The sequence below is a fragment of the Paramisgurnus dabryanus genome, chromosome 3, assembly GCF_030506205.2.
Source record: "Paramisgurnus dabryanus chromosome 3, PD_genome_1.1, whole genome shotgun sequence".
Taxonomy (NCBI): domain Eukaryota; kingdom Metazoa; phylum Chordata; class Actinopteri; order Cypriniformes; family Cobitidae; genus Paramisgurnus; species Paramisgurnus dabryanus.
In genome coordinates this window covers 41,574,298-41,602,087 of record NC_133339.1, presented here as the reverse complement: position 1 = coordinate 41,602,087, position 27,790 = coordinate 41,574,298, and the positions used below count along the sequence as shown (strand labels likewise).

The following is a 27,790-nucleotide window of genomic DNA, read 5'->3' as shown; positions in this document are numbered from 1 at the left end:
GGCAAAAAAATTATGTTCTGAGAACGTTTTCCTAACATTCCGTTTTGGTTGTGGGAACGTTATTTGGAATGTTCCAAAAACGTTGAAATGTCCAGTTTGCTTAACGTTGCTAGAACGTTATTTTATGGTTAGCATAACATTCCTACAACGTTCTTACAACCTAAATTTCTCTAAAATATAACGTTCTACAAATGTTTACTTGGAACGTTCTGAGAACGTTGAAATGTCCAGTTTGTTTAACGTTGCTAGAACGTTATTTTATGGTTTGCATAACGTTCCTACAACGTTCTTAGCACCTAAATTTCATAAAAAATATAACATTCCAAAAACATTCCATTTGGAACGTTAAAATGTCCAGTTTTTCTGAGAACATTTATTTGGAACATTACAAAGTTTAGATTAATAAAAAAATATTTTGAGCTTAGCAGTGATCCATCATTCTCTTTTAAAATAATTTTATTAAATGATAACATTCCAGGTGCAACGTAACTCATTAACAGATAAAAATGATATAAAATGTAACATAATACTTAATAACATAATACTTACGACAATAAAATATAAATTTACAGCAAAATGTAACTAGCTTTAATAAAAACATTGAATCAGTGAGAACTTATATAAATTTGTGTGTGTGTGTGGGATGTGAGTGCTGAAAACTAGCACTGTCCATGGCCTGTGTCTTCATGCTCCATCTGTAAAGTAAATAGAATAAAATTTATTAGGTACAGTGCAATGAGTACGACAAATATAAAATCTTAATTGTCAAAACAGCCATTATAAACTATAAACTATTAGCTAATCCTTTTAAGTTTTCTGGTATTCAGAAACAATATATTTTTATATTTTTTTTTACATTTACACAATTACAAATTAAAACAAATTTTATGGCATTCATTAAAAATGACAAACGTCTAGCCAAAATTAATTTCCGTAAAAAACAAGAGAAACGTACATCTGTCAGTGAACACAAATGCAAATGTTTTCATCTTTACAATGAAACAATTTGCTAAACTATAATTTATTATGCAAGCAAGGCTTTATAGTTAGCTCCTGTTCCAGTATCTTTGTTAAGCATCATGTTTCACATGCACCAAAAATGTGTTGGCCAGCATGAGGAGTTGGTGCCTGGCAAACTCGATTTCTTGGTAAATAAATGGTAAAATGTAACATTCCTCTAACGTTGAGACAACACAAGAACGTTCTTAGAACGTCAAGAAAACTGGACACTTTTTCCATTGGCAGAACGTTTTTGGGAACCTTGGGAACTTTCAGGGAACGTTCTTAGAACTTTTTTCTGTTAGCTGGGTCACTAAAGTGATCCGGGTTGTGTGAGTCCATTGAGTCACTTGAGTCAGTATTGCTAAATCGCCAAGGAAACTCAGTACAGACCCACTTGTAACCGGCTAATCCACGCGACTCGAGATTCTCAGAGCTGGAAACATTTCAGACTCGCAGACCATGGGACTCATGAGACTTCACTCACTCTACAAATCTACTAACCACTAATTCGCGCGGATCAGTCGGAACCGGTTAGTGGATCTATAGAGCGACTGAAGTCTCCTGAAAAGCAAATCCACAACAAAAGCCTTTCACTTCTAAAAATAACATGCTTATAGGTTTTAGGTTTGGTGTGTTTGGTCGACCATTTAAAAAATAGGCCTAATAATAATAATAGCATAATAATATAGACAAAATATAGAAAAAACTGTGTCCTGATTATGTAGCCACCCGAGCCGGAGAGTCTCGAGTCTGCAATCTCTCCGGCAGATCATGATCAGTGTTTCCGGCTCTGATTCAAGAGACAGTTCGTGCGGATCAGCAAGTTACGAGTTGAGAGATTCTCGAGTCAGAGCAGATTAACATGTCTCTTGAGTCCGCATTGTTTCCGGCTCTGAGTGAGAAACTCAGGTCAGTAAGAGGCTCGCGCGGATCAGCAGGTCTCTCGAGTTTGGAATGTTTCCGGCTCTGAGTGAGAATCTCGGGTCAGTTCTCGCGCAGATCAGCCGGTTACAAGTGGATCTGTAGAGCGTGCGAAGTCTCATTAATAATGTTGAAAGAGGTTTGTGTGTGTGGTGGGGCTGTTTATGGTTTTACATTGAATTGTAGTAGGACTCAACTGATCCGGGTTAATGATACTAGAGACTTGCGACTCATGAGTTAATTTAAAGATCCGGGTGAAAGATCCGAGTGAGTCACGACTCAAACACGTCTTGCTCACATTGCTGATTGTTAAACGTGTGTGACTGTGAAGCATTTTATAATTAAATTGTAATGTCAATACTATAACTGATATTATTTTATGTGTGAGGCTCCAAAGCGTTCACAGACTCTGACGTTTTAACAGCAGAGACTACATAAAATCAGTGGCGGCTGGTGACGACTTTTTCGAGGCTGCACGATGCGAAGCATGTCACGTGTGTAGCCCGTTATGTGTGTGATTCGTCATTTCAAAATGTTTGTTCTGCGCATCATGTGAATGTATGTGCATTATGCTTCTTGTCAAAATAAGTGCACAGGTGTCTAAAGGGTTTATGATAAAAGAGACGCTCTCGTTTGTCAGATACTTAATCTCATGTGTAATCAGAGTTATTGTTAAGTAAGCATTTCGACGTGTGTGCAGGAGGCACTTATTTTAACAAGACGCATAATGCACATGGTTCACACAGTAAAATCCCCGGTGTTAAATAAACACTGTGGGTGTATATATAATCCACTCCCAGACGGGTGTTTAAAAAGTCTGGTGTTAAAAATATAACAATGAAGCCGTGTTAAAGTTAATGAGATAATGAAGTGATGATTAGGAAATTAATGGTGAACACCTGCTGGTCATTCTGTGTCAAATCAACTTAATTTTAGAATTTTCCCTTTCTTTATTTTTTTTATTTTGATGACTCTTTTTCTGGATAAAGTAATACTAAAATAATGCAGAAAGACAAAATATTTAAATGTAATAGATGAAATCCCCACAGTTAAATAAACACTATCATCATCTCTGTTTGTAAACTAAAATTACAACTTGCTTGCAGAGTTACATGGATAATAAGTTTAACTTTGATACAACTGCTGTAAATCTGGTGAATAAAGTTAGTCACCATTGTGCCGATTAGTGTTTCCTTTAGTCGGGTACTTGGGTCTTAAAGTTTGGTGTTAGTTTTTTCTGCTCATTGTGGTGGTGTGTTTATTAAACCCATCAGTTAGAGCAGAGGAAGATGGGATAAATGAAATCTTAAACTGATACTATGTTAATTATTATGAAAATATAAGTATTGTGATTCAATGATCTCATACAAACAAATAATCACTGAATATAAGTGTATAATTTTATATTCGGTCCACCCCATGAAATCCATATAACCTTAAGAGGTAAGATTTTTCATGGAAATCTAATCAGTGGTGTCACCCAGTCACACTGAGACTCCAACAATCAGCCTATAAAACACAACCATGGTGACATCAACAACAAAGCTTCATGCCGCAATGCATGCTGGGTACCAGGATTGTATAAAACTCATTCATAACTCCCATCATGCGTTGTGACTTGACAAAATTGTGCAAATTTCTTACCATTTACTGTCACCCTTGTTGAGATTTGTATCAGAAGTTATGATGTCTCTCTTAAGCAAAAAAATAAAAAACTAAAGCATTACAGCAGTCTTATTCAGAAATGTGTCATATTCATAAAGCGTTTTTGTATTTGCATTATTGTCTTCATCATTTTTCATGATCAATTGTTTTAATGATTGGCAGAGTATAATATCAATAAACAACCTTAAATACTATGAAAAGTTTTCCCTCTACATCAAGCAATGAACAAGAAGTCTTAATAAAACAATGTTACAATTGCTAAAAGAGGAAAATTAGTTTAGTGGATGTCAAAGGACGAATGTCTAACTAAAGGAAACGTTATTCACAATAATGGTGACTTCAAATGAACTCATAACAAACACAAACTTAAGATTTAATGTGATACATTCTGTGATTACATTGAGTCAGAAAGAATATTTGTCTACTAAATCACGTGTGTGGATGCTGGAATAGTTGAGCACTTGTATTTTGTTCTGACAGCTGTTTAGAAGTTAAACTTATCATCCCGGTTTAGAAAATAACGCTGCAAGTTATAATTTTAGTTTTTTTTAACAGAGATGATGATAGAGAGGCAAACGTGAAAGATTGCAGCTTTTGGAGTCATACACCCAACAATGTTCATTTAATACTGGGGATTTCGCTGTATTCATCTATTGCATTTTGTCTTTCTTCATAATTTTAGTATTACTTTCTCCAGAAAAAAATCCAGGAAAATGTAGTTAATTTGACACAGAATGACCAGATGGTGTTCACCATTAATGTCTTAATCATCAATTCATTATCTCATTAACTTCAACACTGCCTCAGTGTTAAATTTTAACACCAGTCTTTTTACCCACCCATCTGGGAGTGGATTATATATACACCAAGCAGTGTTTATCTAACACCGGGGATTTTGCTGTGTAACAAACACATATTTTTGAAGAGAAGTTACCAGTCGCCACTGCTTTACTTATTTTTGGTCACATGGATAGGATTTAGACATTCAACAGTGTGTACACTCACAATAAAAACAAAACATTGTTCCTTTGTAAAATAACGAATATGCACTTTCAGTCATCTCGTTTTTGTAAACTGAAAAAAAACTGTATTTTTGTCATGCATTTTTGCTTCTTTGATTAATTAATGTGTTATTATTCAAAAATTTTGTGTATAACTCTTTTTTAATACTTCTGGGGGGGGGACTCACTCTTGAATCACGATGAGGAACATACTTCAAGGTGTCTGCAATGCACTCTTCTTACACCTTAACTGGCACTTTTGGGTGGATCTTTTGGCAGGGCTCTAAAAAAGTTTTGCATAAAATAAGTAACATTTAAGTAACAAGCATAAAAAACTAGCATTTCTTTACAATCTCCTTATTTTGTGAAAACCTGTGGAAACTACCATTTTTGGGCAAAAAGTTTGTGGACCTCAAAGAACAAAATATTTGTCATGACCCCTTTAAAGAAACATTTCTTAAAAGAACAGGTGATGCTTAAGGGCTAATTATAGTTGTGCGTACATCCTACAGCGTAGGCTATGTGTTGGTTTTCATATAAAATTCTGCGTCGACATGCAAAAACATGCACAAACACAAGCGCAGATTCCTGGTGGGCAGTATCCTCGCCAAAACCACAGAAGCATCCCAACCGCCAAAGAAGCAGCAGCTTGCTCAGTTAACTCACAAACGAACAAGAAGCAGCTTGTTGTGTATGTTTTAAGAAGACCGGCAGTGATGGGAAAAAATTAGGCAGCTTTTGTTGCAGTTTGAGTTAAAACACTCCTCAACTTGGCCCATATTTTTTCTCACCGTCGCAAACGGAAATACCTACGACACATGTTTTTTATATCTGACAGGAGGGGTTGTAGTGGATCAATCACAGTGCTTGCGGCCCGCGTAGAACTGACGCGCTGTTAACATTTTGGTGAGGTGCACGTCAGGCTACGCAGTGCTACATACAGGCTACGGATAACCTACAGCATAGCTACGGTGTAGACCTTACGCACAACTATAACATAGGCTTTAGTGCAACCCAGGCTCACTCGTGATGTATGGAATGTTTTTTTGGTCTTTTTTAAATTAATTAATTAAATTATAAAATAATTAATTAAATTATAAAATAAAAATAAAATTGCAAAATATGTCCCAAATTTGAAAATTAAATGCTAAAATAAAAATTAAAACATTATTTCATTTTCATTTTTAACGTGATGAAGCATCATTCCGGCCAAATTAAAAAATAAAATTAAATTGATGATTTGACATTTCATTTTCAATATAATCTTGAGTCAAGACTGACAATATTAAAATAAAAAGGCAAGCTTGAAAAGGAATCTGTAAATACTTTTTTTTAAAGGGTTCACAGCAAAATCCCCAGTGTTAAATTAACACTGCTCGGTGTTTATATAATCCACACCAAGATTGGTGTTAAAAAAACACTAAATCAGTGTTAAAGTTAATAAGATAATGAAGTGATTGAGTCATTAATAGTGAACACCTGCTGGTCATTCCGTGTCAAATCAACAAAATTTTGGAATTGTTCCTGTCTTAAAATGTTTATTTTGTTGACTCCTTTTCTGGAGAAAGTAATACTAAAATGAGGAAGAAAGCCAAAATATTAAATGCAATAGATAAAATGCATAGAGTTTAATGAACACTATCATCATCTCTGTTTGAAAACTAAAATTACAACTTGCAGAGTTACATGGATGATAGGTTTAACTTCTAAAGAACTGCTGTAAATCTGGTGAATAAAGTTAGTCACCATTGTGCCGATTAGTGTTTCCTTTAGTTGGGTACTTGGGTCTTGAAGATTAGTGTTAGTTTTCTTTTGCTCATTGTGGCAGTGTGTTTATAAAACACATCTGTTAAAGCAGAGGAAGATAAGAGAAATGTCTCATAGTGAAAGTCTTTAACTGTTACTATGTTAATTATCATGAAAGTGTAAGTATTGGGATTTAATGATATCATTTGAAAAGTAATCTCTGAGTATAAGTGTTTAATTTAGGTCCCGCCAACCCTGTGAAGCTCCCATGAAATCCAACAGTGCTGTAAAAGTCCACATACCCTGAAGAGTTAAATATTGTTTACCCAAATCTAATCTGTGGTGTTAGACAGACACACTGAGACATCAACAATCAGCCTATAAAACACAATCATGGTGACAATCAACAACAAAACGTCATGCTGCAAAATCCCATCATGCATTGCAACATGACAAAAATTTTGCAACTTTCTTAACATTAACAATTAACCATTGTTGAGATTTGTATCAGAAATCATGAAGTCTCTCTTAAGCAAAAAACAACAACAACAAAAAAGCACTAAAGCATGACGGCAGTCTTATTCAATACAACGTCATGTGCATAGAGCTTTTTTACATGCCTGTTTCTTCACAATTAATTTGTGATCAAATGTTTCAATGATTTGTAGAGTAGAATATAATAAAAATAAACAATCTGAGAAGGTCTGGAAGGGCCTCCCTCTACATGAAGCAATGAACAAGTGGTCTTACTATAACATTGTTGCTATTGCTAAAAGATGAGAGTTAGATCAGTGAAGGCCAAGGGACAAATGCCTAACTAAATGAAACACTAATCACAGTAATGGTGACTTCAAATGAACTCATAACAAACACAAACTTAAGATTTAATGTGATACATTTTGTGATAAATGTCTATTTGACTTGTGAGACATCACGTCAGAAAGAAGATTTGTCTACTAAATCACGCGTGTGGATACTGGAAGAGTTGAGCACTTGTATTTTGTTCTGACAGCTGTTTAGAAGTTAAACTTATCCATTTAGAAAATAACTCTGCATGTTATCATTTTATTTTTCAAACAGAGATGCTGATAGAGAGGCAACGTGAAAGATTGCAGCTTTTGGAGGCATAACCCAACAGTATTAATCTATTGCATTTAATAATTTGTCTTTATTCATTATTTTAGTATTTCCTCCAGAAAACGAGCCATCAAAATAAAAATGTAGAGACAGGAAAATGTCCAAAATGTAATTGATTTGAATGACCAGCAGGTGTTCACCATTAATGTCTTAATCATCACATCATTATCTCATTAACTTTAACACTGATTCAGAATTATATTTTTAACACCAGTCTTTTTTAACACAGATCTTGGTGTGGATTATATAAACACCAAATAGTGTTGATTTAACACTGGTAGAGTTAATTTAACACTGGGGATTTTCCTGTGTTTTTATTCATGCCCAAGCAATAATAGGGACAAAATTAAAATGTAAAGTTCAGTTTTAATTTTATGTTCTGTTTAAATTATTTGTTTTCATTTTCTTTTTCGTTTTCATTTTCATTTTCATTTTCAACTTGTATGCAAATTCAATGTTAATCAATGGGTGGCGTTTACTTGCTTAAAAAAAAGGGGATTGGCTGAAGCAGCGTTGCCAACTCAGCGACTGTGTTGCTAAAATAGCGATTTTATTGCTACATCTAGCGACTTTTAGGCCCATTTAGACAAACTTAGCGAATGTTTGGATGAATCTTAGCTTCACATCTGTACAGATAGGCTACTGTGTCGCTTGTACTGGCCCACGAGTGCCGGGTGGCGCTGTCCCGGTGAAATGTGCGTCTGGTGTCTCTGTGCATGGAGCTGGGCAGTGTAGGAGCTGACGCGTGGATGGGATTCGCGTACATTGTTTACATTTCAAAGGAGGAACAAACAATAAAAAGTGGCTGGTCCGCTGTTCAATATGTGCGTATTTTCACACATCTGGTCCGGTGAGGCGTCAGTTTAACGAGCTGATACACCGACCAGTCACTTACTTTTAAATGAACATTATCTGTTTATTTAGCCTATGTGTTGTCTGTACAAGTATCAGAACTTGCGTCCTCTGTGAAATGCGAGTCTCTCGGAGTCTACTCTGTACACTGCACTGGACACAACATACAGTTCTTCTGACCATAGCTGAAGCGTGGAAGACGAGCTACGCACATAAGGGCTGTGACGATATCACAGTAATACTGCATCACTGCTGTAATAAGATGCCAGCTGCGGTGATGTCACGGCCGCAACCTTATAAAGCGCGTCATGCCCAAGTGCTCTGATTTCTTGAACTGTACCAACTCACTCCCTGGTTTTAAACCCCTTCGCGAATAACAATATCTCTGCAAGAAAATGTCAGAGCCATGCCCATGAAATTTCATGTGCAAGGAGTCCGAGCCACGCGCATATTAAGCTTTCTCATTCAAGGAGAAGCACTGTGCTGGTGATGATAATGACAGCATAATAATAATTTAAAACTATAATGGGCAAACATGACAACTATCGTTATGAAGGCAGGAGCGCGTATACTGACAGCACAACTCGTTATTTGGTTGAATGCTGTGCTTATATCTGGAGCTACTGTGAGCGAATTTCTGAAAGCAATGATTGGAGTATCCATAAGTTTTGCGCAGTTATTTACGTAATGATGCAATTGTCGATTTCGTTTTGTATCCACTTTGAGAAAATCTAATTAAACATACTAACAATAATAACATTAAATAATATTTATTTTCTATATCTTTTGAGTTTAATATCAATTATGGAACAGTTTTTGTCATTGTTTGTAACCCATTTTTTGTACAATAAATTATTAAAAGTTGCAACATGTTTGGAGAAGTGTGTTTCTATTCACGGAGAGTTTACCGAAAATGAATGTCTAAAGAAATAGGAATCAGGTTTTGCACAACTCATCAGAAACAATCTTAAACTCTGCATGTTCTTTCTGCAGGTTTTCAGGTTGTTATTCTATGAAATGTATTGTATAAAATGGGTTATAAACGATGACATAAAAGGTCTATAAATCATTGTATATTCAAAAGATATAAAAACAAAAGTTAACATATAGAAATACATATTATTTCACATTGTTATTGCTAATATAATTTGTTGTTTTAATAATATGGGGTGGGTTGTTGTGCTAACAGTCTAACCGCGTGATTCTGTTGCTTCTTCACCACGGTAAAATAAAATCCCGTATGGTCACAGCCCTACTCACAAATCAGCGTTACAAATGAGGACCGCTTACAAATATGCCACAAAGGCTGAAGGTCTGCTCTGCCAGTGTGCCCGCTGCAAAAGTAAGTGACTGGTCACTCATGTCCATTTTCATGAAATGCATACAAATAACACGCAGTGTGATTATAGTGCTATATATACGCCAATTTTGCGAGCATATGATACTCCAGTCCTTAACGGATTTTGGCATAATTATGTATTGCACGATAATCACACTGTGTTATGTTTATGCATTTGATGAGAATGGCTGACGCCTCACCGGATCAGATGTGTGAAAATACGCATATATAACAGCGGACCAGCCACTTTTTATTGTTTGTTCCTCCTTTCAAATGTAAACAATGAACGCGAATCTCATCCACGCGTCAGCTCCTACACTGCCCAGCTTCATGCACAGAGACACCAGACGCACATTTCACCGGGGCCAGTACAAGCGACACAGTAGCCTATCTGTACAGATGTGATGCTAAGATTCATCCAAACATTCGCTAAGTTTGTCTAAATGGGCCTAAAAGTCGCTAGATGTAGCAATAAAGTCGCTATTTTAGAAACACAGTCGCTGAGTTGGCAAAGCAGCGTTAGCCAATCCCCTTTTTTGAGCAAGTAAATAAACGCCACCCACTGATTAACATTAAATTGGCATACAAGTTGAAAATGAAAATGAAAATGAAAATGAAAAAGAAAAAGAAAAAGAAAATGAAAACAAATAATTTAAAGAGAACATAAAATTAAAACTGAACTTTATTTACAGATTCCTTTTCAAGCTTGATTTTTTATTTTAATATTGTCAGTCTTGACTCAAGATTATATTGAAAATGAAATGTCAAATCATCAATTTAATTTTATTTTTTAATTTGGCCGGAATGATGCTTCATCACATTAAAAATGAAAATGAAATAATTTAATATAATGTTTTAATTTTTATTTTAGCATTTAATTTTCAAATTTGGGACATATTTTGCGATTTTATTTTTTATTTTATAATTTAATTAATTATTTTATACTTTAATTAATTAATTTAAAAAAGACCAAAAAAACCTTCCATAGTGATACATCTGCCTAACTTTCTGTGTGTGTCTGCTTCGTAACTTAAAAAAATCCTGCGTCAAAATGAACAAACACAATGCCTCTAGTGGACATTCCATGGAAAGCTGCAACGATTTTTACCAGGAGTAACGAATTTCAGGTTATGCAGACATGTAGGCAGAGGAATGTATCACGAGTGAGCCTGGGTTGGACATGATAAATGACAATGCAGCTTATTATTAAGTGTTAGTTCTGTTAGTTTAAAAAATTTATTACTTACGAATGATCACGCTGCAAATGTTTAGCTCTCCAAATTTCCTTTCCCCTTTTTTCCTTTCATGCTGTTTTAATACCAAACACTGTTCTTTCCAATTGTTTGCAAGACCTTGCACATGGCATCCCCAGGTGTTTTGCCTCAGAGGAGGCTTAGGTAATGGACCTATAGTAAAAAATAAATGATTATTACTTTGGAACAGATAGCTGCTTCCATTCATAATCCATGTACTGTGGATACTTGCAATTAAAAATGTTGAAAAGTAACCCAAGTAAAAAAGTATTGAATGTACCAAAAATACACTTAAAAACCAGCAAGTACATTTGAACATAGGTGAAAAGAGTAAGAAAATATTCTACTTTAGTAAAAGTACTGTTACTTTAATTATATTTTACTTAAGTACAAGTAAAGTTACTGGGTCAAAAATCTACATAAGTAAAGGAAAAAGTAGGTCATTTTACTCAGTAAAATTTTAAAGAGTTACTTTTTACAGCGGGGTGAGGTGGGGGATTCTAGTATAGTTCAAAAAGGACAAGGGAATATAAGTCTCAAACTACACAGGAAAATCCCCAGTGTTAAATTAACTCTACCAGTGTTAAATCAACACTATTTGGTGTTTATATAATCCACACCAAGATCGGTGTTAAAAAAGACTGGTGTTAAAAATATAACTCTGAATCAGTGTTAAAGTAAATGAGATGATGATGTGATGATTAATACATTAATGGTGAACACCTGCTGGTCATTCAAATCAATTACATTTTGGACATTTTCCTGTCTTTACATTTTTATTTTGATGACTCGTTTTCTGGAGGAAATAATACTAAAATAATGAATAAAGACAAATTATTAAATGCAATAGATGAATACTGTTGGGTGTATGCCTCCAAAAGCTGCAATCTTTCACATTTGCCTCTCTATCAGCATCTCTGTTTAAAAAATTAAAATGATAACTTGCAGAGTTATTTTCTAAATGGATAAGTTTGACTTCTAAACAGCTGTCAGAACAAAATACAAGTGCTCAACTATTCCAGCATCCACACGCGTGATTTAGTAGACAAATCTTCTTTCTGATGTGATGTCTCACAAGTCAAATAGACATTTATCACAAAATGTATCACATTAAATCTTAAGTTTGTGTTTGTTATGAGTTCATTTGAAGTCAGCATTACTGTGATTAGTGTTTCCTTTAGTTAGGCATTTGTCCCTTGTCCTTCATTGATCTAACTCTCCTCTTTTAGCAATAGCAACAATGTTTTAGTAAGACCACTTGTTCATTGCTTCATGTAGAGGGAGGCCCTTCCAGACCTTCTCAGATTTTTTATTTTTATCATATTCTACTCTACAAATCATTGAAACCTTTGATCACAACTTAATTAAGAAGAAACAGGCATATAAAAAAGCTCTATGCAAATGACATTGTATTGAATAAGACTGCTGTCATGCTTTAGTGTTTTTTTGTTGTTGTTGTTTTTTGCTTAAGAGAGACTTCATGATTTCTGATACAAATCTCAACAATGGTGACAGTTAATGTTAAGAAAGTTGCAAAATTTTTGTCATGTTGCAATGCATGATGGGATTTATGAATGAGTTTTCTACAGTCCTGGTACCCAGCATGCATTGCGGCATGAAGCTTTGTTGTTGATTGTCACCACACAGCAAAATCACTGGTGTTAAAATAACACCCAGGGTGTCAAATTTAACACTGGAAAAGTGTGTATATGTGTCCACACTACACTGTGTTAATTTAGTCAAAAGTGTAGTGTTAATTTAACAACACTCATTAGATGTTAATTTAACACTCAATATTGTTAAATTTTACACTTTGTTCAACACTATTCATTGTTGTTTCCACACTACACTGGTGTTGGCACAGAAATACAGTGTTAAAAATTAACACTCCTAATTTAAAGTCAACACCGGTGTAATGTGAATTCAACAATGTTAAGTGTTAAAATACTGATTAATAGCCACTTTTGTTGCTAATGGGTTGTTTCTATAAAAGACAAATGACAAGAAATATTGCAAAACCTCTTTTTATTAAAGTACATCACATTTAATATTTACATTGATACACACAACACTTTGCATTTAACACTGCTTATTTAAATACCTCAGCTACAATTAGAAAGAGAATACAGTATGGAATAATGAAAGTTATCTTATACCACAGCGAGGTGACATGAAAACCACTTATTATAAGGTCTTTAATAAATCAAATGAGAGTTTAAAAAAAATTAGCCACCCTACTCAAAACTTGAACATTAAAATACACTGCAATTACCTTACTGGCAGGCAGAAATGCTTATCCTTCACAATACTAAAGATTTTTCCATAACAAAACAGACATTTCAATTCAAAAGACGTTTCATTTTTCTTAAATACGTTCCAACCTGGTATTTAGTTCTGTAGTCGTTTTACTCATGATGTAGTGGAAGGCTGCATCAGTGGTCTTCATCATGGAGGGAATGGCTTTTTGGTCCAGAATGATGCAAAAATTCTGGATGCAACTTCTGTTCCCAACGCAGTGCAGGCAGGGCTGTGCTGATCCATCCCCCTCAAAGCATGGATTGATGCTCATCACCTAAGAGTGTTTTAAAAAAGTGTATTTGATGAATGTATTTGATGTGTATTTATGAACTTGTATGCATTTACATGGGGTGAACAATGCAAGCAAACTAACTGCTGAATAAATAACTAGAACAAAATACTAAAAAACTTACACAGCACAATCAGTAGCTTCAGTTGCACATTGACCCTCTCCAGTCTTTCTTCCTTTCACAAATGAAAGGCAAGAGGTGAATGAGCCAGGGAAGAGCTGCCACATAACTGCCCCATCCTAGCAAAACAGAATTTAAACACCATGAGTATACAGTTAAACTTTAAAACCGTAAAAGTAGCAAACCCATGTACACGTACCATATTTAAACTCCTGTTGACCAGACAGAGGGTCATCCATATCTTCATCAGGATGTAGTCTGCAATTATCCTTTAATTGTTGTATGTTGGCTATTTTGCAATACATCACCTCAGCATATTTCTGCAGATTTTCAAAGACAAAAAGAGTCAAGAAAATACCAAAAAGGGTGCAGTTTTAACCGTTATTTGAATCAAAATCATCTCAGTATAATAAATCATGTTAGAGACAGTGTACAGTACAAATGTACTGTGTGTACTCACATAACTAGTTGGTAAGCTCTTATCCTCCAAACTGGGTTAAGGAATAACAGTTCCAGAATTCATGGGTATGCCGTATTCAAGTCTGGTAGGGTCCTATCACAAAAAATGACAATAAAGACTCTGAAAACTCAACATTCTTTTCATATTAAAAACAGCACTCAAGACAATATGAATCTTCATTTATACATTTTCAAAATAGTAATCAATTTGATTGCTATTTAATATGACATCAATAGCAAAACGATGTATGAGAAGATAATATATTTTTATTAAAGTTGGCATCAGGTCATGTGAGTTTCTTTCCAGATAAATAATAATAATAATATGTACAAAACTACATATACTAAAAAGATTGGTTAACTGTTCAGTTATGTCAAATAAAATGATTTATATGTATAAATATATAAACTTACCTTCTGTAATGAATTTATATAAGTATTAGCAGTCGTTTCTCATTGGAAGTCATCTATGTCAGGTCTTCTTTAATAAACTGCCCTAAAAACAGCATCTCTTCTGAATGATTTGAAGCACTCAGTGTGTACTTTCACCAAACTAGCATCTATAATGACAGAAAAACAAATGTTCGCCATACACGTTTTACACTTTCGTATGTATTTGCCATTTGCATCTGTCTGACATCTAGCGCCACGAAAAGCTTACAACACAGAATGCATCCAATCTGTGCATACAAATGATGATATATTGTGAGGTTTTGGTCAAATTAATTGTTGGTTTGGCGATATTTCCCCTGTTTGCATACATCTTAGAAAAACACATGACGATGCGGTTGCGGTTTTCTCCGTGTTTTTCAGTAATTTGAATAATTAACCGATATCCGTGCACTCACGTGCATGTAAACGACCTCGTTAACTCACGGTATCTAGCCTATATGATTACCTTATAACGAGCATCATATGGTGAATAAACGAGCTTTCATTTAACTTAATTTCATACCTTCAATTTGTAGTGCATGTCGCGTTTTATCATGGTTCAATTCTTTCGTTCATATCTTCTGTTAAAATTATCCTTCTTGGTTTTAAACTTTTAGCTAGCAGTTTAACTTTATACTAAACTAACAAGGGAACAACGTAACACAAGGTAGCTCTGATTAAACTGAACCAAATAACGAACAAAGGGGAAATAAAATGGGAAAAATATCTTATTTAGGTTTTTTGGCATATGGCTGCGTAGAGTCAGACAGAGAAATAACAGTTTAATTTAGCTAAACCATGTGAATATTATGAGACTGATTTACCTGATCTCTTCAGTCCTCCTGTGAAAGAAAATGGCGGTAAAATCCCTGACAGGATATGTTTAGTGGAGGCGTGGCTTGATTTACACCGCTCAGAGTGAAATCTGATAACACCCTTGTTTTACACTGACACTGTCGTGAATATAACACTGGCCTAGCAATGGCAGTGTTATTTTATTACCAGATAGTGTTAAAACAGCATCAACACTGTGTATTTAACACCATCCCTGAAAATTTAACACTGGTGATTTTGCTGTGCATGATTGTGTTTTATAGGCTGATTGTTCATGTCTCAGTGTGTCTGACTAACATCACAGATTAGATTTGGGTAAACAATATTTAACTCTTCAGGGTATGTGGACTTTTACAGCACTGTTGGATTTCATGGGAGATTCACAGGGTTGGCGGGACATAAATTAAACACTTATATTCAGTGATTACTTTTTTATGATATCATTGAATCCCAAGACTTATACTTTCATAATAATTAACATAGTAACAGTTAAAGACTTCATTTCTCTCATCTTCCTCTGCTTTAACAGATGTGTTTTATAAACACACTGCCACAATGAGCAGAAGACAACTAACACTAATCTTCAAGACCCAAGTACCCAACTAAAGGAAACACTAATCGGCACAATGGTGACTTACTTTATTAACCAGATTTACAGCAGTTCTTTAAAAGTTAAACTTATCATCCATGTAACTCTGCAAGCAAGTTGTAATTTTAGTTTTCAAACACAGATGATGATAGTGTTCATTAAACTCTAGGCATTTTGTCTATTCCATTTAATATTTTGGCTTTTTCATCATTTTAGTATTACTTTCTCCAGAAAAAGAGTCAACAAAATAAGCATTTTAAGACAGGAACAATTCCAAAATTTTGTTGATTTGACACGGAATGACCAGCAGGTGTTCACTATTAATGACTCAATCACTTCATTATCTTATTAACTTTAACACTGATTCAGTGTTTTTTTAACACCAATCTTGGTGTGGATTATATAAACACAGAGGAGTGTTAATTTAACACTGGGGATTTTGCTGTGTAGTTGCTTTTAATTGAAGTAACAACTTTACAATTAAACTGCAATAACAAAAAGTAAATAAAATAAAAAGCTTTTTTCTAACTAGGAAACATTTATGAATTGTTTGTGAACTTTTGAAGCAAAAAATATGAGGTCAGCAGCTAGTAAATACAATAACTATAGTTAGGTTGTAATTGACTTATTGGTAACATATATTACTTTATTGAACTTTTAAACGTATTCTTCTCTCTCTCGCTTTCTCTCTCTGCAATGTCTAATGACCCTATGCATTCTCGAGGACGTTTTCAAGTTGTTTAACTTCACGCAAAGCTGCTAGACCTCGGAAGATAATGTGCATGGTGTCAAAAACGATTGACACGTCATGCAAATGAGCGGTAAAAAATCAGTCGACAATTCCGCACTCATGAGCGTCCTTGCTGGACTGTGTTATAAAATCCGCCACTGCACACTACACTACTGGGTAGGGCTGCAACAAACTATTATTTTGATAATCGATTATCGGTTATGAGAATGATTAGTCGACTAATCACAGATTATTTCACTGACTAATCACGTTTTGAACGATTATTCAGCATTTTCAATTAGTTAAAACATTAAGTTATACATATTTTAACTAATAAATAAAAACAAAAAATCACTTCAGCATTTAAAATAGCGGTTTTAATTAACTTTAAGCAGATCATTCTCTTAAGTTTTCGGATTTCTTTCAAACTCAAATTACACACAAATCCTTTCTAAGCATTGTTTAAATATTCAGTTCTCTTTCAATAGAAAAACTAAATAAAACTAGGCAGCATTACAGACATATATATATATATATATATATATATATATATATATATATATATATATATGGTTGTAACACAGTCTCACCCCATGTCGTCAATATTTGACGACACTTGACCATTCGTCAATATGTGACGCGGAGGGTATACCTTTCGCGTCATTTTTTGACGAACTGGGGACTTCAATACTATTACGTCCGTTGCATTCTCTTCTCCTATTTTCTTACCATTTTCGCGTCGGTTTAGGGTTAGATTACGCAAAATTAAACAGTGTACGCGAAATTAAACAGTGTACGCGAAATTAAACAGGGACGCGAAATTAAACAGTTGTCACCTGGCGTTGGGGTTAGAAACAGTTGTCACCTGGCGTTGGGGTTAGAGTTAGGTTTGGGTAGGGATGTCATTATGTAAATCTAACCCTAAACCGACGCGAAATTGGTAAGAAAATAGGAGAAGAGAATGCAACGGACGTAATAGTATTGAAGTCCCCAGTTCGTCAAAAAATGACGCGAAAGGTATACCCTCCGCGTCACATATTGACGAATGGTCAAGTGTCGTCAAATATTGACGACATGGGGTGAGACTGGGTTGATATATATATATATATATATATATATATATATTGATATTGATATCAGCAATTTAATTATTGATATCAAGAACTGAGTTCTTGATATCAACATTTAAATTCTTGATATCAACAATTAAGTTATTGATATCTGTAATTGTATTTTCACTAGTGAAATGTCACCATAGGCTGCCATTCAAATTCAATTGTTGATATCAAGAATTACATTTTCACTAGTAACAATGTTAATTGTTGATATCAAGAATTCAATTCTTGATATCAGGAATTAAATTATTGATATCAACAATCGAGTTCTTGATATCAAGAATTCAATTGTTACTAGTTAAAATGTTAATTCTTGATATCAATAATTCGATTGTCAATAGTGACAATTTTAATTTCTGATATCATGAATGGGATTGTTACTAGTAAGACGTTATACACCGAATGAAATTAAAAAGTGTCACTTCCAGATTTTGGGCGAGAACATTCGAAATTTGAAACATTTAAAGATGGCTAGTACCTTACAACATCATCTACCTTTTGTTAGCTTTGGAGCAATTTATTGATGTGGAAAATGAAAGTATATTTTTACTTACTGGGTCACAAATTTTACTTTATTGAAATGCTGCCCTTCAACCAACCAATTCAGATCTCAGATCTTCTGAACTGGAACATGTGAGAAATTTATTTTTAAATATCCTTTTTAAAACACTTTGAATTGTGTGATTATGTAAAGCATAAGTTTATACTGAAAAATAAGTACATTATATGTATACAGTGCAGATTTCAAGAAATTTATGCAATTCTACCTAAAAACATGCTACTAATTTTACCTGCTATATTATAATAAATGTGTTTTTTGTACAGGTTGAAATCCACAAAAAATTAAACATCGTGAAAGAGACGTTCCAAGCATGTGGAAGAGGAGGCACATCATGGTCAGCCATGGTTAAAGATTTAGCTGTGGCTGTTTTTGGAAGAGGCACACTGGCTACACACAGCCTAGCCTCCATTAGACCCAGTAAAAGTCAAGCTTATTTAGAACAGCCGTAATTTAGAATACGGTAATTAAACCGTAAAATTACGGTTCACTGCTGGAACCCCAGCTGCCAGTACTTTACCGTAAAATTACGGCGAAATTTTTTACAGTGATGTATTTTATCTATTTTTGTTTTATATTGTTTTTTATATATTTGTATGTTTGCTCTAATAGCAAACTCTTAATGGATACTGCAAATATCATTATCTCATTAAATCTCATTCTTTTATTACATTTTTGATGGAAGTGGCGTTTAGCGGCTTTTTAATCTAAGCTCTTCAAATGTCTCTGGATATTACTATTTTATTCTCGCACTGAAGTTATTGCTGTAATTTCTCTTTCAGACACTGTTCAGAAGAAATTTCCAGAAACTCCACGGAAGTTTCTAAGGGCTTCTATACGAGAAAAAATGAACGATGAACACAAACTCGTAAACAGGTTTCATATTCTGAATAGATTGTTTCTTTTTCAATAATTAATAATTACACATTTTGTTTTATAACAACTGTATAAAAGCATAAATGTGTGTGTACATGTTTTATAGGTCTATTTATCTTTCACTTTCTTAGGCAACAAAAAAGGGACTGTGTTACAATGCAATCCTGAGAGGTGAGGCTCATAAGTGAGGGCATTCACTTTATCATGTAATTTTATGCTGTGTTACCTATATTATAGCTATAATGTCTCTTTATTTCTTTCTAGAGTGCAGTGTTGTTTTTGCTGTGATGGTTACAAGTTCTGCTCAGAATGTTCATCTTTATATATTATTAGTGGTGCAACGGATCGCAGTTGATCCGTGATCCGTACGGATCACGACCCACGGTTCGGCTCGCATGTGATTCGCGGATTACTACGCAAATTTAAATAGGGAAAGTTTATCATTTGTAAGTGTTATAAAGGTTTGCAAATGTTGACATTCAAGTGATTTTAAACAGTTTAACTGCAAAACGGCGCTAAAGTGATCAGTTTACTTTACGCACAAACGCACGCGTGCGGTTGAATGCGTCCGGTCCAGCTCGAGTCAGACATCATCCTTCAAAGATCAGAACTCTTGATGATTAAATTTCAGAGAGTTGCGCTACTCTCTCTCATACTGTAGTGTATTAAAATACATTTGGCTAATAGAGCAATGAAAAACAACGTAACGTTTTTATGTGGGACGACTGTAATGCTGCGCCGTCTGTAATTCGCCCTCTGTCTGTGTCTGTGCGCTCGTTTAAGGGGACTCGGTAGTGCACAAACGGAGAGATGCAGTCTGTGCATATTTGGTCTTAAAGAGACAGTAAGCTCAATTGACCTACTTAAGTCTGTGTCATTAATGTTAATCAAAGAACCCAAGACAAAGAGAAAATCACTTCTGAAGCTTTAAAAAAATAATAATTACATTTAATTAATACAATAAATGCAGTGTTATTATTCATTTGATTTCTGTAACTAATGATTTTAGACCTTACTTAATGTGCAACCTTGTTCTTTCTATAAATGTTTGTAATTTCTTGATTTGTTATTAGAATTTTCCCATACTTTTTTTTGCTGATCCGAAAAATGATCCGATCCGTGCCTCAAAATCCGTAATGTGATCCGTTGCACCCCTATATATTATTATTTTCCAGACCCTTGTGTGTTAATAAATACTAATCAGTTACATTTTATGAAGTCTTTCTCAATTTTTTTCTGATGTGTTTATTAAATATGACGCGCATAACCTTGACTTTAAGAAGTGTTTTGTTCGACTGGATTCTTTTAGGATTGCTGCAGAAGTCCTGTAGGATTTTAACATTAGTGGGTAGGTTTCCTGTAAGTCTTCTACAGGATTCCTGTAGGTTTCCTTTATAATTCCTACATACGTCATGCAGGCTTCCTGTAGGAAACCAGCAGGTTTTTAAAGGAAACCCTGCAGGGGTCCTGTAGGAAACCAGCAGGATTTTATAGAAAACCCTGCAGGAGTCCTGTAGGAAACCAGCAGGATTTTTGTAGGAACCTACAGGCTTCCTGTAGGAAACCAGCAGGATTTCTGTAGGAAACCAAGAGAATTTCTGTAGGAACCTGCAGGATTCTTGTAGGAAACCAGCAGGAGTCCTGTACTCAGCAAAATCCCCAGTGTTAAATTAACACTGCTCGGTGTTTATATAATCCACACCAAGATTGGTGTTAAAAAAAACACTAAATCAGTGTTAAAGTTAATAAGATAATGAAGTGATTGAGTCATTAAAAGTGAACACCTGCTGGTCATTCCGTGTCAAATCAACTCAATTTTGGAATTGTTCCTGTCTTAAAAATTTTATTTTGTTGACTCTTTTTCTGGAGAAAGTAATACTAAAATGAGGAAGAAAGCCAAATTATGAAATGCAATAGATGAAATCACCATATATAGTTAAATGAACACTATCATCATCTCTGTTTGAAAACTCAAATTACAACTTGCTTGCAGAGTTACATGGATGATAAGTTTAACTTCTAAAGAACTGCTGTATATCTGGTTAATAAAGTTAGTCACCATTGTGCCGATTAGTGTTTCCTTTAGTTGGGTACTTGGGTCTTGAAGTTTAGTGTTAATTTTCTTCTGCTCATAGCAGTGTGTTTATAAAACACATCTGTTAAAGCAGAGGAAGATGAGAGAAGTCAAGTTTATTACTTTTACTATGTTAATTAATTTGAAAGTGTAAATCTTGGGATTCAATGTTATCTTAAAAAAGTAATCACTGAATATAAGTGTTTAATTTGTGTTCTGCAAACCCTGTGATGCTCCCATGAAATCCAACAGCACTGTAAAAGTCCACATACCCTGATGAGTTAAATATTGTTTACCCAAATCTAATCTGTGGTGTTAGTCAGACACACTGAGACATCAACAATCAGCCTATAAAACACAATCATGGTGACAATTAACAACAAAGCTTCATGCCGCAATGCATGCTGGGTATCAGGATTGTAGAAAACTCAATCATAAATCCCATCATGCATTGCAACATGACAAAAATTTAGCAACTTTCTTACCATTAACTGTCACCATTGTTGAGATTTGTATCGGAAATCATGAAGTCTCTCTTAAGCAAAAAACAACAACAAAAACACACTAAAGCATTACGGCAGTCTCATTCAATACAATGTCATTTGCATAGAGCTTTTTTATATGCCTGTTTCTTCATAATTAATTTGTGATCAAACATTTCAATGATTTGTAGAGTACAATATAATAAAATTAAACTGAGAAGGTCTGGAAGGTTTTCCCTGTACATGAAGCAATGAACAAGTGGTCTTACTAAAACATTTTTGCTATTGCTTAAAGAGGAGAGTTAAATCAGTGAAGGTCAAGGGACAAATGCCTAACTAAATGAAACACTAATCACAGTAATGGTGACTTCAAATGAACTCATAACAAACACAAACTTAAGATTTAATGTGATACATTTTGCGATAAATGTCTATATGACTTGTGAGACATCACATCAGAAAGAAGATTTGTCAACTAAATCACGCGTGTGGATGCTGGAATAGTTGAGCACTTGTATTTTGTTCTGACAACTGTTTAGAAGTTAAACTTATCCATTTAGAAAATAACTCTGCAAGTTATCATTTTATTTTTCAAACAGAGATGCTGATAGAGAGGCAAACGTGAAAGATTGCAGCTTTTGGAGGCATACACCCAACAGTATTCATCTATTGCATTTAGTCTTTCTTTATTATTTTAGTATTTTCTCCTGAAAACGAGTCATCAAAATAAAAATTTAGAGACAGGAAAATGTCCAAAATGTAATTGATTTGAATGACCAGCAGGTGTTCACCATTAATGTCTTAATCATCACTTCATTATCTCATTATAGTCCAGGCAAAATAGCGTTTTACGACAGACTAATTGTAAAAGAATTTTTTTCACCATAGATCATTTCTATGAGGTGTCCAGAACAACATACTAAAAGTCCTAAGAAATCCTAGTTGAGGAAATATGTTAATTTCTCATCAATCCGAAATGTGTGTCAATAAGGCCATACTACAGTACACCCCAATGGGGCTATTTTTTTCCTTTACTCCTATCAAAATGAAACTTTACACAATGAAAGTACCCATGAAAAGTAAATTTTTTTGTATTACAAGTTGCTTTGAAAATTAAATTTAATATGCAAATGAGCTATACACTAATCGAATATGCCCAAAATACACCCAAAAGTAACTTTTTGGTATTACAAGTTTCTTTTGAAATGAATTTGAATATCCACATGAGCTTTACACTTATTTAATAGGTCCTAATTTGCATAGGCAGAAACATCATTCATATGATAAATATATCGGCCCAATGTTCATCCAATCATCCTGCTGCTTTTAGACTGGCCTCTAACCTGAAAACTGCCTGGCTTGGTAGTTCCTGCCAGCTGTATAACCCCCACCGGTATAATCTTCAGGGTCACGGAGGAACACAAGCCTCCCCACCACAACAAGGTAGCAACAGAAGGGGAGGCCTTTTTCGTGTTTTTGTTTTTTGGTGATTTTGTTTTTACATCTTTTTTTAAATCCAGCCTGGATCCTCGACCCCTTCTCTGTGGCTCATGGTTCTGGCACCTCCTATATCAGTTCCTGGTTTGTTCTTTGCTTAGTTCTTCCCCTCTGGGTCATATTCATCTGATAAATCAGGCAACTGTGAGTTTGTACAGCTATTACCACAACATTTTCCACAAATGTTAGTCCAATGTTGGTCCATGTTTTTTGCATGTGCATCTCTTTGTGCTGCAGTCTTTCTTGCAACTACAGTGGACGTAACTATCAACTCGAAAAGTGCAGCAGTAAGTAAACATGATTTTAAATGGTATGGATCAATCTTTCTGCAAATGTAATGATTGAGCTGAAGTTTAGAGCTGCTGTGTGCATCATGCCATCCAGATCTGAAGCCCGGAAAATGCCGCTATAAAGTATAATGTGGTTATAATGTAACGCTATAGCCTAAAATGTAAGTGAGCATCTTATTTATGTGTTTAATTTTTTTCGATTCAATTTTATTTATATAGCGCTTTTCACAATTTGGTACCTTTTAGACCTATGCATATTGGTTTAGTCACAGCAGTGATTAACAAAAATTCGGCTAAGACCAGCATAAGCTGGTAACTGGTTTTTGCTGATTTAAGGTGGCAGTAGCTGGTTTAAGCTGGTCCTCCCAGCCTGGGAAAAAATTGACATGGTGTTGGCTCGTTACGCTGCTTGGCTGATCAGTCATTATTGGCATTAATCTCCCATCCAAAACATGGCACCCCCAAGGTTTTGGGTCCATAGGTTCACTTCCCCCTTTCCACTTCATCATTTGGTAAAAGACCCAACGACTATGGAACTTTGCAGCTGCTGACGTTGGAGGAAGAGATTGAGCTTCCACTGGAGATGAGTTCTGAGTTACTTTAATAAAGAATTGCCTGTTATCTCAGCATGTCCAGTGATTCATCCTTTTGCCCCCATACAGTGATACTAGAGCTTTTTCACCTGCAATGATGATGCCTTTTCCCACATTTTCCTGTGACTGGCTAAACACCTTAGCTTGTTTGAGAAAGCTCGTGTCATTCTTTACTTTTTTCAGTGCCATCCCTTTCCTATGCCAAATAGACGAGATGTAGAATTACAGCCTCAAAATGATTGTGGTTGGATTGTTTGAAGAGCTCGATGTGTCATCTTGAATGGAAAAAGTCTGAAATCATTTAGTTGCTTTTAAATAAAAATCTATAATATGGTATAGGTTTTCGTTCCCTAATTAAAATGTAAGTATGGAAAACAATCAATTACACATTCTTAATAAAAATGTCATTTAAATTCTGAAACATAAGAGGATTTTATATAAATTGTTTCAGCACTGACTCATAATAGTGCCCCAACAAAATAAATGGCCAATTGCACTGCATTGTAATGAATGTATTTTGTAATGCAATTTTTTTTACCCATATCAATGCTGCAAGGAAACCCCAGGTACATTTATGCTGTTATACTAGTGACCTTAAGAAAAAAGGAATCAGTCTTTCTTGTGTTTTGTTAATAAATTTACTGTATTGATCTATTTTTTAGCTTAACATGCATTTAAATTGTACAGATTTTGCTAGTGCTGCAATTCAGATTGCTTTAGTGAGGCAATTTTATCAGATGAATATAACCCAGAGTGGAAGAACCAAGTAAAGAACAAACCAGGAAATGATATGGGGGTGCCCGAACCAAAAGCCACAGAGAAGGGGTTGAGGATCCAGGCTGGATAAAAAACATAAAAAAATGTAATAACAAAAACACACACAAAAAACACAACTCTCCCCTTCTGTTCAGGCTTGTGTTACTCCGTGACCCTGAAGATTATACCGGTGGGGGTTATACAGCTGGCAGGACTTACCAAGCCAGGCAGTTTTCAGGTTAGAGGCCAGTCTAAAAGCAGCAGGATGATTGGATGAACATTGGGCTGATATATTTATCAAACATATGAATGATGTTTCTGCCTATGCAAATTAGGACATATTAAATAAGTGTAAAGCTCATGTGGATATTCAAATTCATTTCAAAAGAAACTTGTAATACCAAAAAGTTACTTTTGGGTGTATTTTGGGCATATTCGATTAGTGTATAGCTCATATGCATATTAAATTTAATTTTCAAAGCAACTTGTAATACAAAAAAATTTACTTTTCATGGGTACTTTCATTGTGTAAAGTTTCATTTTGATAGGAGTAAAGGAAAAAAATAGCCCCATTGGGGTGTATTGTCGTCTGGCCTTATTGGCACACATTTCGGATTGATGAGAAATTAACATATTTCCTCAACTAGGATTTCTTAGGACTTTTAGTATGTTGTTCTGGACACCTCATAGAAATGATCTATGCTGAAAAAAATTCTTTTACAATTACTTCTATTTTTTGCTCCAAAATGAGTTAGTTTGCCTGGACTATTAACTTTAACACTGATTCAGAGTTTTATATTTAACACCAGTCTTTTTTAACACCGATCTTGGTGTGGATTATATAAACACCAAATAGTGTTGATTTAACTCTGGTAGAGTTGATTTAACACTGGGGATTTTCCTGTGTAGGAAACCAGCAGGATTTCTGTAGGAAACACACAGAAGTCCTGTAGCAGAAGTCCTGTAGGAAACCAGTAGGAGTCCTGTAGGATCCCGCAGGAAAATGATCACGAAAATCCTGTGGGATCCTGTAGGAATGTGCAGAATTTTTCCTGCAGGATTTTTTTGTAAGGATCTTGCAACGGTAAATAAATATCTTGTTGTTTGAGTACAGCGTTGTCTCTTTACAAAAGAAACGCTAGTATGTCTGTAACGGCGCATGTTTTATACATTTGAGTCGAGCTGGATTATCCATACACGGGATTGGGCGAGTGGGCAATCAGGGGGCATCAAATGGAGTTTTTGACACTGCACGATCAGTTTTTTTAACAAGTGTTCACGCATGTGAAGGGTACCTGTGACAACAATATGGAATGCAGGGTTGGGTTTTACCACTTTTTTTGCATGGAGCGTCTCAATCGTTTAACTACACAGCCCGTGTAAACAAGGGCGTAGGTTTGATTCTGGCATTGGTGGGGACATAAATAAAATGGTCCCATTGCAAAAACTGTTTATCACCGTTTACTTGACATAAACAACAGACAACTCAGTATGCACTTTACTCAGTGACATCTGACTCGCCGCCCCCGGTGCCATCCCAAATTTAATGTACAATAATAAACAATTCGTTATGTCCTAGAGCCTAATAAACAGTAACTGTTTAAGTCTTTGTCAAAAAAAAAAGAACATCACATTGTATATATGAATCCATATTTACTTTATAACATTGAAGAATATGCAATTAATATTTAATTCTTAATTTAATTTCGCCAAAAAAATCCCAGTGTTGAAGAAGGTACACTGTAAAAAATTGTGCCGTTAAATAACAGTAATCAACTGGCAGCTTGGTTGCCAGCAAGATAATGTTATTTTACGGTTCTGCCTCTGTTAAAATACAGTTCTACTTCCGTTAATTTACAGCTCTCCTATTTTAACAGTATGTTAATGTTATAATGCCCTGAAAGCAACTCATTTAATTTAGGACACCAATTGCAGGATCCATTCAAGTTTATAAATATATATTTATATGGTGGTGTTAGTATTATGAACTTAATTCATTTGAGTCCATTGAACACAAATATTACTTCTAAAATTGAACTGCAAACATTTAAACTTTCACACAAATCTCATGTAGTTCATCATGAGCAAACTACAAAGTTACTGCTTTAAAATAAAACAACAGGCAGCATAACATCAATGATCTATTGCCCGTCCTTGACCTAAACAACCACACTACCCTTCAGCACAATGGTAACCCAAAAACTGAGTCAAATCCTAACAAAACAGAACATTAAACACTAAGAGATCTCTCACATTATCATCTTGTGTAAATCCCCTGATCAGTTTTTAAGTTCACATGATTTAAAAAACAAAATACAAGGACTTTTCTCTAATGTCTGTGTGAAATTAACATATTTCTGTATGCAAATTTGACTGTTAGGTTTTCTGTTTTTTCACAGCACATTCTGTTAAATAACAGTAATCAACTGGCAGCTTGGTTGCCAGCAAGATAATGTTTTTTTACGGTCTCCTTCGGACTGTTAAAAAACATTAGCATTCTGTGTTTTTATATCTTACATATTTAACCCTTTAAACCCCATCGCAAAATCCTTGGTGTCAAAAGAACACTGCTTAATGTGTCCACACTACAAAGAGTAAAAGAAACAGACCCGATGTTGAAGTTAATGAGATAATGAAGTGATGATTGAGTTAATGATGAACAGCTGCTGTTAACAAACACAATCACTGAATGAAAGATGAACAAGAACCGAATAAAAGAGAAAACCAGCAGAAACTCAACTTACAGACTTAGAAGAGACTCAGACTTACTCAGATTTTCTAAGATCTCACAAGAAGATCATCAAACAACTCCACAAACAGCATTAACATCTTCATTTATTACAAACCAGTTAGATTTTATTTTATATGTACATTAGCTCT

General features: G+C 34.8%; 2 long non-coding RNA genes across 2 annotated transcripts in view; both read right to left on the bottom strand.

The window, feature by feature from the left end:
• Positions 1–480: 480 nt before the first annotated feature.
• Positions 481–27,790, bottom strand: part of LOC135744991 (uncharacterized) — a 58,483-nt gene continuing 31,173 nt past the window's right edge. The window contains exons 2-4 of the long non-coding RNA XR_010530912.2: positions 10,911–11,069; positions 4,778–4,872; positions 481–695 (exon numbers count right to left, since the gene is read on the bottom strand). This is a non-coding gene — a long non-coding RNA (uncharacterized lncRNA). The remainder of the gene's footprint in view (positions 696–4,777; positions 4,873–10,910; positions 11,070–27,790) is intronic.
• On the bottom strand, positions 12,706–15,601 carry LOC135744958 (uncharacterized). Its single transcript, XR_010530895.2, has 5 exons — positions 14,498–15,601; positions 14,085–14,177; positions 13,824–13,944; positions 13,628–13,743; positions 12,706–13,488 (listed from the first exon to the last, which is right to left on the bottom strand). It is a non-coding gene; the product is annotated as an uncharacterized lncRNA (long non-coding RNA).